Source organism: Poecilia reticulata, linkage group LG11 (assembly GCF_000633615.1).
Source record: "Poecilia reticulata strain Guanapo linkage group LG11, Guppy_female_1.0+MT, whole genome shotgun sequence".
NCBI lineage: Eukaryota > Metazoa > Chordata > Actinopteri > Cyprinodontiformes > Poeciliidae > Poecilia > Poecilia reticulata.
Window position 1 is genome coordinate 9,671,357 of NC_024341.1, and position 15,008 is coordinate 9,686,364.

The following is a 15,008-nucleotide window of genomic DNA, read 5'->3' on the forward strand; positions in this document are numbered from 1 at the left end:
AAACTCGATACGGGCCGCCGTCGGTGGGAATGAACTTGAGGAGAAGGTGAAGGATGCCATGTAATCGAAATGAAAATGTAGGAATTGTGGAAGGGAAAGAGATTTTTTTTTTTTTTTTTGTCAGGAGGGATGGAACAGTTTTGTGCTGGGCTGCTGTGAAATCGCCATGGTTTATTCATACCCAGCGTCTTTCGATTTCTATTTACATGTATGAGATTTCTTTCTACAGTTTGCTGCGTTCGAGTCCTGTGAGACACTTCAGACGGCATGATGGAGTCTAGTGTGGCAGACGCGAAACCTCGGCGGAGAAGCGCTGGATTGCTTTGGGAAAGAAAGAAAACCCAGCTGTTTTATAATTACAAACAGAAAGCGGGCGGTTTCTAAAAGTCCACAGCATTCTTCCTTTTTACATTTTTTGTCAATGTAACTGCATCTCATTTCCCTATTGGGCATCAGATTGCTGCTTATTGCTTCCATAAAGAGCAGAGAGAATTTCCAAAATCGGGCAAAGCTCTTCTCCCTTGGGCCCCAATTAAAACTTCCTTTGGCAAAGTGGAAGCTTTTTATCCCTCACTTTCTTTTTCCCTATTTTATTTATTTATTTATTTATTTGCCACATTTCATAACAAACTGCAGAAGAAAAAAAATCTTATTTATAGCAGCCTTTTAGAAACGTACAGCCAAGTGAGGGGGGGGAACGAGAGGATGAGATAGGCGGAAGACGAAAAGAGCAAGAAAGCTATTAGTCACGCATTAGAGACAAATTATGGAATAATTTAAATGTTAAAAACTCCATATCTGTTTTTTAGTATCCAAAGTTATTCTGTTTTATTAAACCTTTGAGAATTACTGCACTGCTTATGTAAACTAGTGAATGCAACTGGCTGCGAGATGCCAGCAACATAAGAGGCTTCGAGAAATTCAAAATAAGCCTTTTGGTGTTCTGCAGACAGTGGCTGTCACACTCAGTGGAAGTTTCTGCCAAATCATACAATGCCGAGCAAAAGTATTTACACCCCCTTGACTTGTTTTCACATGCAGTCTCATAATAATTGCAAATGAAAATTTATTTTATTGATATTTCATGTGATCGACCACAAATGGGAGCAGGAAAACGTGTGCATTTGTCTTTTACAGATAAATGTTCTCCATCTACTTCTTTACAAGATATCTCAGTCTCAGTCATGTTAGACGAGAAGCATCTCTGAACCATTCTTTTTTTCCATGTGTTGCAAAATTCTCAGTTAGATTTAGGTCTGGACTTTCTCAAGACCCTTCTAAAACATGACATGAACAACATTTTTGGCAGCTATTTTACCACATAAATATGATAAAAGACAATCAGCCACATTATTTTACCATACAGATTTAACCATATTTCATGCGGTAAAATTCTGGCCACTACAGCTGCTGGTATATTACCATAAATAGAGACTTTTTTTTAGAGTGTACAACTAGAGAGGTGATGCTGCTTCAGAATATTTAGATCCTGTCTTCTCTGACCAGCTTCCCTGTTTCTCTAAAGAAAAAAAAAAGATTCTCACATGAGATGTGAATCTTTATTCACTGCCAATCTCTTGTTGATCTGGTGATTTGGGTCATGTCTGGGTCAGTTAGGTCACACGCCTTTCATTTTTGGATGAAGGGTTAAAAAAACGCATGTCAAGTGTCCAAAGACTGGAATGTTCTGCAGTGAGCTAACCCTGGACAAAATCTCTTCACGTTTGACCCCTGACTTGTCTGCTGTGTTCCTCGGACACCTATGTTCACTGGTGTGCTACAACAAAACCTCTCAGGCCTTCAATGAACAGGTGAATTTAAATTGAGATGAATTTGCATCTATTATTTAATTAAGGGGACTCCTGAATGCGGTTGATTGAATTTATTTAGGGGTATCAGAATGAACACGGCTAAATGCATTTGTGTGGAAGTTTTCAGATTCGTAGTTCTAAATAAAAAGGGAAAAGCATCCGTCATTTCCCTTTAACTTTATATTTACATGCCACGTTGTGTTGGTCTATCACACACAAATCCTTAAAAAAAAAACATTAAAGTCTGTGGCTTTAGGGTGATAAATTGTGAAAGTTGCAGGCGTTCAAGTTTAAAGTAAATTTTCAGTGAACTGATTTACTGCAGGTTCAGCCAGTGCTAGTTTATATCTGGACCTGCATACTAATGTCTCCACATTATACATTTTCACTGCTTTGATGGAGCGCACTAAGTTGTGCAATAATTAGAGATGCTTTTGGAGTACCTGCAAAGTTATATGGCTGTGCTTTTTTTTTTCTTTCTTCCCATTTCTTTCCAATAGTTTCCTAAGATTACAGCTCAACCTGTGGGTCCGCAGCACACAAATCTCATCAAGTCTTTAGAATAAAGCCCACAAAAAGCCCACAGTGTTCCACGGAGATAAGTCAGTGCCAGCTGAGGAAATAAAACAGAGTCCAATGAAAAACAGTTTTCGCTCAGTTTTTCCAATTCGTGGTCTCAGGATTGTAAACAGGACATGGCGGTTCAAACACAAACTCTGTCGTGTTTGACAGCAAAGGAGCGTTTGGCTCAGTAAAGACGGACAACGCTCTTACCACCAGTATTGTCAGATCCTTAAAGTAAAGCTGAGTCTCGAACACTGCCCGCTTTCAACTGCAAAAAAGTAGATAATGGGCCAGATTAGTGTCTGTTTTCCTATTGTTAAAATGGGGTTAAGCTATGATTCATCAGCTCTCTGATATGTCCGTGTAGATCTGTCGCGAGGCACACCATTCCTAGGGGATTAAATTAAAGGCAACCAAAGTCTAGTTGAATTCAGTTCAAGCTCTTAGAGACATTTCATGCCGTTTGCAGAAGGGTTTACAAATCTAAGAGTTTGGTTTGAAAATCAAAAACTGTTTGGCTTTGAAATGGAGGATTTGGCAAGTTTTTATGGTCACAACCCACAAAAACAATTAACTCTGCTGCTCAACACGCACACATTTCCCTAGCAAATATGGCACCATTTGATAATGAAACATGGCATCAACTAGTTAAAGATTTATCACCAAGAAGCACTGCTACGACAAATAAATAATCAAACACAAATGGCCTTACTTCTTTTTTTTTAAGAATGGCAATTCTGTCTAAGTTCGAAAGTTTGAGGGTTATGTCAGACCCAAACTCGAGCTACAGATGTTTTAATCTTTTAAGTAGGACTTTAAACAAAATGTTTTATTCTACTGGTAAAGTCTCCAACTTCATACGTCGACGCGGAACAAAACTTCCATCTGATTCCGAGTGATTCTGGTGTCGGGCTCCCTCCGCACGGCAACCGAGTCGCTCGAGCACTCTACAGAGGCTCCAAACTTTTCAGCACGAGCGTAGCTTCTACTGTAACTTTCCGCGGCTCGGGCACACTCTGTCACTTTGAGACTGGCATATTTACGACTGTGATCCGGAGCTATTTCACTGCGGAGCAGATAAGAGAGCCACCATTGCTCCACATAAATGAAATCAGGGAGTGTATCTCACACTGGTACATGACACGCAATGAAATATAGAAGAAACCATGCAAACTGGGTGGCTGTGTTGCAACTGAGCTCTCTCTGTGTGTGTGTGTGTGTGCGTGTGTGTGTGTGTGTGCGTGTGCGTGCGGGGGTGCGTGCGGGGGTGCGTGTGTGCGTGTGTGTGTGTGTGTATGCGTGGCTGTGTGGTGGAGACAATGTGAAGGCTGGGATCAGATAGCAGGGAATGCATCCCAGACTGGATTTAGAGTCTCACCGATAAATGGATGGAAAGGGAAGATGGCCTTAGATATTTATTGACTGTAATGCTTTTGCAAGCTCGGATGGTGCCGAAAGAGGCAAAGGAAGCATATGTGCCATTTGTCTTATGCGGTTGTGCTAGACTGGACTTCTTGCTCAACACAGTTTGATGAAATTAAGATAATACAGATGGGATGGCCCGCAGTGGGTTTCTTCAACGGAGCGAACCCTAAAGCGAGGGATTTACAACTTTTAATCAGATCGGGCAACTTTTTCAAGAAAATTGAACCGCTTTGCTCTTGAGTCATATGAAAGTCAGAAATAAATGGAGCATATATTTAGCAGTAATAGAGCACATTCGTCATCTATCACTCTCATCAGGAGTATACAATGAAATGTATGTACTCTTCCGTCTTGACTGAGTCCTATGCACCCAGGACTGCTTGTCAAAGAGTGGCAAAATTGTTTATTTCAAGGAGTTTATGTCCCTAATATATTTGTCTGTAGTAAGTCTGAAGCATCCTGGGAGAGAGTCTGATTAGCTACAAGGGGGCAAGCCCTGAAGAGACCTTTCCCAAGACCTTCTCCTGTCTTCCTTCTCTCGCTGCTGAAAGCAGGACAAGGGAGTCTTATGAGGTTGTTTTAAAAGTGGAAATCAGCGTAAGGCATCAGAACTACAAGGTCGGGAAAACACATGACTTTTTAATATATTATTAAAAGTAAAACTTTCCAAGTTTTTCTACCACTTTATGGGTAAAGAGTAACATAAGACTGATAAAATATTACGTTCTCAACTACATAGGCTTTTTTATCATCTTGCTACAACCACAATTTTCAATGTATTTCGTTTAGATATTATGCAATAGAATAGAGTTTAGATTTATGGTCAAAACCCGACTCGAAATTTGTGCTGGGTCGGTTCAGATTTATTTTCTTGATGGTTGGAACGGTGTTGTGTGGCGTGTTTAATAAGCCTGCAATACAGCACAGAGAAAACCAAATGACAATACACAACATGAAGCTGCACTAGCATACTTATTATAGTTTTAATAGAGGAGTAGATAGTTTAACCTGTTGAAGAAATAAAGTAAGTAGGGTGAAGAAGTTAAGTATGATGTTATGTAAGTATTGGGGCACTAAAGCGTTGTTTTTTTTAATCAAGGATAGTTTGGGTTTTTATATAATTTACCAGGCTTAAAGGTGTGGGAACTGTGTTTAGAAGGTTTTAGAAATAATTAAAAAAATTTTATACTTGAATTTTACTTTTGAAAATATTTCTAACAATTCGAGAAGCACAGGGAAAGTTCACAAGAAACAAAAAACAATTAGATCAGGGTTTGAGGTTATAAGAAAACACTACTTAGATTTTACACTTTAATAATGGATTTGTAGTCTTTGGTACATCTTAAATTAGTGAAACTACCTCAAATGCACTTTATCCATTGTGAGAGCATTTATGAAAACAGTTAGGACTTTTAAAGGAAGAGCTTTTCCGAGAGTTCGGCCTCTGTTGTCATGTTCTACTTTCGTAAACATATTTGATCCCACATTGTCATGTAGCACAGAAATGTTTTGATGCAAACATTTGTTCTGTAAAAAAAAAAAACAGTTTAACTCTTAAAGCAACAAACAGAAGGATCTCAGTCAAATCCTCGTCTCGTGGCTCCTTCCCACTTAACCCTGCAGATCCTGGCTAAATGCTTCGCCCTGGGCTCTCAAACATTTGACAGATTCTCTAAAAGTCTCATTAAGCAGCAAGAGGAATTCATAGTAGGAAGCGCTAACTTGCTAGGGTGCGCCTATACATAACACTCACAAGGCAGTGCACTGCAAAAACATTCAGGGAAGCACACAAACTATAATGGACTAGAGCATTTGCATGAAGATAAGTTCATCCCTTCCTCAACCTCTTGTCAGCTGCTGATTTCCCCCACAGCTACTCCTATTACTGCCCCAACCAGGAAACCTGTTATACATCTTGACATCCTGGGCGTCTGCAGCTATGCTGCGCAGTAAGTGGACGGAATACTAAACAGGCTTATACAAAGCCTCTATATAAGCTGCGGCTCAGAAACAGAGTTGAGTTATACATGCATTTAGAGATCACTGCGAATGTTTGTGGTGGGAGATTCACTGTTTAGACTCGGCTATCATTCACGCCTCCTCTTCTCCCCCCACGCCCTCCTTCCCTCTCTCTCTCTGTGTATCTGGTTCCCTCTGTCAGCTGCACTTGTTCAGGTTTGGATGTATTATTGTTTGCTCCCTGTCTTCGCGCAGTCCTCCTGATTGCAATCGGAAGTTTCAGCCTTCCGGCATTAAGTATGCAAGCCCTGCTGCATGCAGCGCTTTGACTATCGGCAATCAACAAATGCCACCGACTCGTACCTTCCTCCTACACACACACACACAAAACGTTTAACACACTGGCTGACCAAAACAAAACAAAACAAAAAGTCAGAAAAACTTGATAAATGTTAGCTTAAGTCAGGGGTATCCAACCTGCGGCTCTGGAGCTGCGAGTGGCTCTCTGGACCTTCCACAATGGCTCTCAGTAACTAAAATGAACCAGTTTATGTTTTTAAATGCATTTCTAATAAGAAACTCTGGTTTTTAGCCATGTTTAAATTATTTCCTCCAATATTTGAAAGAAATTGCCCCAAAGAATGACACTAAAAGTACCAGCAATATGTTGTTAAAGATGTTTTCCTTGTCATTGTTATTTAAAATCCTAAAAATAGAAATAAATCACTGGCTTTTTAAAAATGACAACAAATTTCCTGAGATATATTTCTACAAGGTTGTCCCTCTTATTTTATTTTACTTTTTTCAAAATGTCATGCAACATTTGCAGCTCTAATTGAGTTTTATCTCTGTCCTGAGAGACTTTATGTTTGTAAAGGTTGCAGACCTCTGGCTTAAATATATCTAACTGGATTCCCTTTTAGAGTGTCGAGGGAAGATTGTGCTAAATACATCTCTTTTTTGTATGTGTGCGTGTGGGGTGCGTGTGTGTGTTTGCAGAGTTGTGGTTTGAAATAGTTAATCATTTGCACTGATATCCAGAAATGCATTAAAAAAAAATATATATATATATATATATATATTTGAGAAACAACAAAACACAAGCACATGGCAGACAGAATATACAAAAGACGTCAAAGAGTGATGTTAGGTTTGTAATGCCAACGCCAAAGACAAAGAAGTGATAGCAACGTTGCTACATTTTTAAATTCTTAAAGAGAAGATTTAAATTGAGATCTTGACAGGAAGTAGTTGGAAGTCAGGAGAAATGTTGTCTAATTGCAGCAGCTTGGAGACTTGACAAACCGGTACTCCAAGACAGTATTTACAAGCCCTCTGACACAAGCTTAGCCTACCTGTAATTTATCACGATGGCAAATGTCAGCATGTAATCTGAAACTGCTCCAGTACCAACCAGCCTTGTTAGTCTGATATGCTCAGCCATGCATCAATACATGGCTGCAAAATGGCTCATTTTCTGGAAGCGTAGCGGGGAGTTTAGTTTGCACTCGCCAGCTTTTAATTGAGGTAAATGTTTTAAATGAGTTACACTGATTAATTATTGACGTTTAAAAGGTTTTCAGACATTTTGTAAACACTAAATTTGTGGAGATTTAAGTCGCCTAAAAGAACATACAGCCAATGTGCACATATATCTTGTTTTTTAAAAGTGGTGGAGTTGCACAGCAATTTAACACAGTGTACACAACATATTCAAGAAGGATTACTTTCTTTTTGTTGCATCTGCATTCTATAATAATACATATGGCCTAATTTTTTTAAGGTGCTGTTGCCAAGAACTCTGTAGTAACTTACAGAAATGTTTGCACCTGTGCACACTTTTCTGCAGGATCCGTTTTACTTTGAAGGCAAATAAAGTAACTTTGTCGCAAACCTCTAGTGTCGGCCCATGATGAAGTGGGCACATTTAGTGTTTCATAATTTAGTAATGCATTTTGTAGAAATATAGTCCCTCAGAAACGTGACTTTTCTTGCACACATATGCCCACCTTTCACTCTGACAAGACTTCTGCAGAAAGCCTTCATTGTGAGACTGAACTAAACCAACACTTTACTCCTCAGAATTTGTCCCTGGGCATTACAACCCTGCAGTGTTTATGACCCCGGAGCCCGTATAATAAACACTTTATTTAGATGGATGTCAATAAATTTCAAATAGGTCTCTTAAAAGTCAATCATCTTATTCGGCTAGTTCAGAGCCCACTGCGCTTTTGAAAAGAGTGAGCTCTAATAAATTCACGATCAATTAAACTTTGTATTGGGAGTTGATGAGGAAACTCCATAAAACCTTTTTTCTTTTTTTCTCTTCTTTTTAAGATAATAAGCCAGTGTCTTGAATTATTTGATAAAAATCTGAGTTTGGATGGGAAGTATTGGCTTTGAAAAAAAAAAAGAGGTTTGGGGTTAAAATATTAGCAGTTATAATTTTAATCTTTTATTAAGCAAAAATTATGCAGAGAATTTTACACAACGGTAAAGAATAGGTGTAGTTTAAAACCGTAATGAGACCTGATGAAACCTATGAAATGTAACAATTCTTACCTGAGTTCTTTAAAGAGTCATGACACCTTCCAGCTAACAAAATCAAACTTGCCTCAACTTCACAGAGAAGATTTGTACATCCACCATCTTTTTCTAATCAGAAATCAAGTTGCAGATATTAATGATCGAGGCAAACAGAGACTGCTTCCAGGTCTAGTTTTAGTTGGAAGCACCTGGAGCAACCTGAAAGGAAGGAGCAGCTTGTGAGCATTTTGTTAAGAATAATCCCAGCCACCCGACGGAGGAAGCTCGTTTAAACCCAGTTTAAACAGCTTCTGTCTACAATCTCATATTTTTCGGACATGGGAAAGTGTTGGAACACATATGGAGAAGTAAATTAGGAGATTTTCAGTTTTGGTTTTTGCACTGTTTCTTATGTTGTTTTCCTTTTTGACAGGACTGGAAAACCACTGTCATTACAGCTTACCAAACCCGATCTGTCTATCCAATTCTCGCTGCGGCCTACTACCCTTTGTAAAAAAAAAAAATGACACAAAGACTCCATTCATTTTCTTTACACCCTTGTCCCTCAGTGGGGTCGGGAGGGTTGCTGGTGCCTATCTCCAGCTAGCGTTCCAGGCGAGAGGTGGGGGTCTCCCTGGACAGGTCGCCAGTCTGTCGCAGGGCAACACAGAGACACACAGGACACACAATCATGCACACACACACTCACACCTAGGGGCAATTTGGAGAGACCAATTAACCTGACAGTCATGTTTTTGGAACCGGAGAACCCAGAGAAAACCCACGCATGCACAGGGAGAACATGCAAACTCCATGCAGAAAGACCAGGGCTGGGAATCGAACCCAGAACCTTCTTGCTGCAAGGCAACAGCTCTACCAACTGTGCCACTGTGCAGCCCGACGCCAAGACTCTTAAAACTCTTATGCAATTAATGTGAGAAGATCCACTTGAAGAAGAAAGTAGAAAGGGCTATGCTTCCCAGGGCATCAAATTTAAAGGTTTTATAGATAATTGCCTTTAATAAAATGTTCACCTAAGAAACGACCACCATCAGTCACACTAAACTGAATTGTTTTAATATCAAAGAGACAAATGACCCCCTCGCTGTGGCGTTTGGTAGTTTTAAGCAAGCAGATTTTATGAGTAAAAAAGTATTAAAATACAAAATTGCAAATAATCTTTTTTTTTATTATTTGGGTATTAGCATTGACTTATCTTTAAACTATTAGATTACAAATTTCCACTTCTTTGAACTTGATAAAATTATTTCGCCTCTAACTCTCAACACTGGCTTAAGCTAGACAATAATGCCCACATCTCCTTAACTCCCATGCACACAACAAAGAAAAGAATTATATGGCAGCCCTTTACTCTTCACTCAAAATGTCAAACCCCCATCTATAAAAGTAGAAAAAGGTTTGTGCATGTTGCCGGACCTCCGCTGTAATAACATGGCTGGAAATTGCTTGGGGCCTGATTAGCCCTTTTTAAACTTCAGTCTGACGATTTGGGCCTGCAAACCTTTCATCTGTTAATGGATATCATTTCATTTTGCATTTGAGCATCCTTTCTACGGCGACGTGGTATGCACACATCCAGGAGCCTGGCTTAAGTACTCCTTTGATCTGCCTACAATAGAGGAGTAGCTTAGGGATAATAGTCAGATCACCTCTCCAGCCCCCCTCTCATCCGCTCCCTATAATATCAATGGCAATAGTCAATGAGCAAAGCATCATATCCGGAGTAATGCTGTAGAGGGGCAGCTCTGAAACAGAAACACTTTCCGGGGCAATGACTTCACCATTATTGCACGTTAGCATTACTGGGTCTAATGCACGTGGTTCAACGCTGGGCGTAAACAAACAAGCATCCCAGAGATGTCGGGATTCTGTGTTGTAGGTCGGCTTATGCTACGAGAGAATAGCTGATGCCTTTGTTCTGATAAGCAGCCAGACCGCAGAGATGGACCCGGCCCGGTTATTGTCAGTGGGAGACAACAGAGGAGTGTTGCCATTCAAGCCTGATTCCTTGGCAGTGATTGTATTCTGCAGAGATCAACTGTCTGCCAAGGCAGATTACACCAGGGAGGATAACACTGTTGGAGTTTTAACCGTCCGTCTCCAAAAGGTGGTCTATCGTGGATACTTGCAGAGGAGGATAATTACTACATATTTGTTTTATTGGTGCTATGTTTTTATTTTTTTGAGTGGCAATGTAAAATGGAGCACAGAACTCAGACACCCATCAAAATGATGAGCTACCACATTTGATTTCCCTTTGGGATAAAGTATTTTTAAATTTGAATTTCAATTGAGGAATAAACTTCTTTTTTTTTCATAAAGCTTCTAGCAACTTTACTTGCATTCCTTATGTAACAATCAAACAAGAACCGTTTTATGTGAATACACAAACGTTTCAGATTGGGTTCCTATGAAAAAGTATGTTCTAGAAACACCAAAATTATGTTTTTTCAGATACACACTGCTATTTTTGTACCTTAATGCAGACGAAGACATTTTGTGACAAAGTCTACCATATTTTATAGACAATATATTCTAGCATTTCAATCAACTTTTTTAGAGAGCCAGTTTACAACACGTCATCTCAAGACACTTTGCAAAAATGAGAAAGTGAATTCAATCATGCATACAGTTTACCCTAACCCCAACAATGCCCCGACGATTGTATCGGAAACTCTAGTGCAAGCAGCAATAGCAAAGTTTATTCCAAAGTGAATGTGCTGAAAAGACTGCAATGCAGAGAGTCCAGTCTGGGTTGAATTTGAGAGCATGCTGAACAGACTCCTCACGCAGTGGACAAAGAAGATAGGTCTTACTGTTCCGGTTGATGGTGAAGATAAGAGAAGGACGCAACTCTATCCACAAAGGTTCAGTTTGGCTGGGAGGGGCAGTGAGACATACTGTTGACGAGCCACCCTGGATGGAGGTGAGCATTGGAGAGTGGACAGGCAAGCGAGGATTCGATGGAGGATCCAGGCGAACAGCTACAGTAGGTGTGGCATCACAAACATATCTGGAGGTCGAGGAGTGGGTCTTCAATAGGGCACTGGCTGTGAAAGAACAGAAAAGGCAGAAGGGTTAAGTACCAGAAGCTATAAGCAAATTCTTAATGAACAGAGCAACTAGCTGACCGGTTACCAAAGAACGTAGGTTGACGATCTAGCAGAGAAATCACTCCTCAGAATACCGCTCCCTTGATTGCAGCTGATGAGCACAAGCTGGAGGCTTTACCTGCCGGTCACATCCTGAGGAAGAGGAAAGTAGGAAAAACACACACTCACACAACCACCATCCATCGCACAACCCAGTGGATACAACAAACAATGCAGTGAAGTCCAGTTTATAAACCCATACAGCGACAGTGGAGAGGGAAACTCTTTTTTAACAAGAAGAAATCTCCTGCAGAACCTGGCTCAGTGTGAACAGTCATCTGCCCCGACCGACTGGGAGTTTGAGAATACAGAGCATAATATATAGGCCTACGCAAAAAAAAAGAAGAAAAAGAATAACAGAAGCCCTCATCCAGGAGTATTTTCTGTGTTAGAGAAAAAATAAGTTAATGGCAGTGGTAGCTCCTTTAGTGGCTTCGTCTAGGAGAGAAACACATCTTAGCAGATCAGTTCTGAGTGGGTTTTAGGCTGTAAAGTGAAAGAGAGCACATTCAGTTAGTTGCAGCAAAAGCTCAGCCAATAGCTTTGCCTAGAAGAGAGACACATAAGGTTGCCCTTTGTGTTGTGATGGACGGGGAACCAGACCAGGGCCCACTTCCCAACTAATGAGTGCCGGCATAGGCTTCCACCCTCCCATGAACCTGGAGAAGACAACTTTTGCTGCAATTATAGCTTCAGGTTTTTTGCGGTACAACTCATCCAGCATTGCAGCGTTGAGTGTTCAAAGATTTTGGCTAAAGCAAAGGGAACTAAATGCACATGGGTAGCAAAAATGTCACTTTGTTCGATGCTCATTGTAACATGTGGCAAAATGTGAAGGGGAGGAGTGTTACCTAATAATATGGTTATGAAGCTCCTGATCTTCCTTTGTATTTCTAGCACATTAGGTCATTTTAAACTTATTTAACACATTAATATAGTAACTGATGGTTGTGTGATTGTGAGCGCATGCATAATTCAAGAGGTCATAACTAATTTGCCTACATCTTGCATCTTCGAAGGTGGGCGAGGACTGAAGAATTGTTGCTAATTAGGTAGCACACGTTGTGTATTTGTGTGTGTGGAGGCACAACGCTTTTCTTTGCACGTTGGCTTCCGTGACAAATCGGATCCGTGCTAAAGTGGAGGATATGCTCAGATGACTCACGGAGTGGGTTGAAGTAAAATTTATGTAAGGTAAAAAAAAAAAAAAAAAAAAAGGTTGGGGAGAAAGAAACAACAAAGATCAAAATCAAGAAAATTGTCATACCTGTGTGATGGAATGGTTTGACACCAACTTGCTAATGAATGGGAAGCTCAAACGCAGCCAATTAGACGCAGTGCTTGTTAAAGCAGCCACGTAACACTCGCTGTGCTGGGATGGATTGGCCTTTCATGGCAGTTTTGGGGCTACTGATATGGCTGCTGACAAGTGTGTTAAAAAAATAGGGGGAAAATGCTTCCGGCCAAACTAGTCTGCTCTGTTTGCTGTGGCATTCTCATCATAGTGGGCAAAGAAATGAGGGTCAGCTGGCTAAATGGCACCACCAAAACAAACAAACAGAAAAAAAGAAAAAAAAAAGCAAATAAAACACATCCGCTGGCTGCCTGCGGGGCTTCACAACAACATTCAATCTCGTTCAACTTTATCACATTTTGGGAACTCAGAACAAAACACAGAAACAGACCAAAATAAAGTTAAACATAATGTAACGCGAAAGAAAAATTATAGATTTTTTCCATTTTCCTTTTTTTAAATTATTTTTCTTTTCCACAGTTTCAAGTGTTTGGAGGTATATTTGCACCAGATTTGCACATAAGCAGTAGACTTTTAAATTTGTTTGCATTTCTAACACACACAACATCCCCTACAGTCACCAAGAGCGTGACGTATGTGGACAACCTCTGGGTTTTTCAATCGGAAAACAAGGCCGTTGCAAACCGTCTTTTTAGAAACAAACTTGATCTTCAACAACAAAACTCAATGGCAGGTAGCAGAGGCAACATTTTTGTCACTTAGTGTCAGATTTCTTCACAACAGGAAAATGCGGCTGTTGCTGTGGTAGAGGGGGAAGGTGATTAAAAACTGAGATTTTTTTGGCCAGGTCAGTGGTTAGACTGTTCCTCTTGGTGTTCTTCAGGTAGAGTTTTACAACAAGACAAAGAAGAAAAACTGTATCAACAACTCGTTGATGAACTGGAAAAGACAAGAGACACGAATATCAACTTACAAAAGTCTGAAAATGCACCTATGTAGTAATGCATTATATAAAAGAACTTCTGTGTTGCAAATGGTTATTTCCTCTCCAGCATGTTGCTAGCCAGGTGGAGCTCTGCCTCCTGGTTCTCCTCACTGACTAAAGTGATGCAACACAAGGAGAATATGTCTTTTGAAACTTCTTTGTTGAACCTCAGACATGATGAATATTTTCACAGAACTGGCCTTTCTGCTTGTCACGTCTACAAGCGGTCCAGCTCTACCGCTCACTGGTAGGATGGGAAATGCGGACATAGAGTCTTCATCATTTCTCAATTATCTTGTCCTTGCTGTTGTTACGTCATTATCATATTCATAATAAATTGTTTATTAAAGTTTTTTTTTTTTTTTGCATTTAGATCAAAGAAAGGGTATTTTGTAAAACTGAGCTTTAAATCATCTTATAATGTTATTCCTCCATCAAAAGCATAGCTGGAGTTTTGCTTTGATTCTTTCATAGACGTTTGAGGAATCCTTGAATCTCTTCTGGCAGCTATTCAAGGGTACCTAAATGCAACGCCTCCCCAGCTCCTCCAGACTAGTGGCAGCAGGAGTTAGCAAACACCCGGTGGAACTGCATGTCTGCTCAGTTAGTCATGCAAACTACGTTACGGTACTTCTTGGTCTAACACGCCTAAGAACGGTTGTAAACAGCAGTATGAGAAGCACTGCTGTGACGACATGCTGAATACTGCCCCTTTAAATTTGCAATGAGATTTCATAAAACATTAGTAGCTATAGCAACCCCCCCCCCCCCCTCCCAATGCTGCCACCACTTTGCATGGTGCAAAGAAAGATCAATTCTGGAATCATGTAAAATGCATTTTTTATATTTTTGCAGTGTCTGCGATGGTTTGTTTCTTAACCGTATTTTTACAGCATCCATCTAATCTGAGGTGTTGATCTCTCCAGACCCCCCAGAGCTACAATACTCCCTTTGGGTGCTTCTGTGATTGATGCTCAGTTCAGGTGGACGGCCATGTTTTGGTAGGTTTGCAGTTGTGCTGCGCTCTTACCATGTTCAACTAATGGATTCAGCGGCGTTGTGAGAGACGATTTTGTGTTATAACTTAACCCATCATTACTTTGTGTTGGTTAATCACACATGAAAGATTGTGGTTGTGAAATTGCACGATGCAATACAGTTCAAGGCCTACGACTACCTTTGCAAAAAAAACTGTATGTGCTGCTTCATTTTATTTTTCTCTTTTGCTAGCTTCATGAGAAAGGGAATCGAGGGAATAGGGGAGTCTAGATTAAAACAGTGATGCACTGCCAGGCTGCAAATCCCCCCCC

General features: G+C 40.3%; 2 long non-coding RNA genes across 3 annotated transcripts in view; one reads left to right on the plus strand and one right to left on the minus strand.

Moving 5' to 3' along the window:
- Positions 1–10,787: 10,787 nt before the first annotated feature.
- The window catches only part of LOC103472175 (uncharacterized), a 5,239-nt gene continuing 1,018 nt past the window's right edge, over positions 10,788–15,008 (minus strand). The window contains exons 2-3 of the long non-coding RNA XR_534818.2: positions 11,445–11,551; positions 10,788–11,356 (exon numbers count right to left, since the gene is read on the minus strand). This is a non-coding gene — a long non-coding RNA (uncharacterized LOC103472175). The remainder of the gene's footprint in view (positions 11,357–11,444; positions 11,552–15,008) is intronic.
- The window catches only part of LOC103472174 (uncharacterized), an 11,388-nt gene continuing 10,954 nt past the window's right edge, over positions 14,575–15,008 (plus strand). For both annotated transcript variants that reach the window (XR_534816.1, XR_534817.1), the window contains exon 1: positions 14,575–14,699. This is a non-coding gene — a long non-coding RNA (uncharacterized LOC103472174). The remainder of the gene's footprint in view (positions 14,700–15,008) is intronic.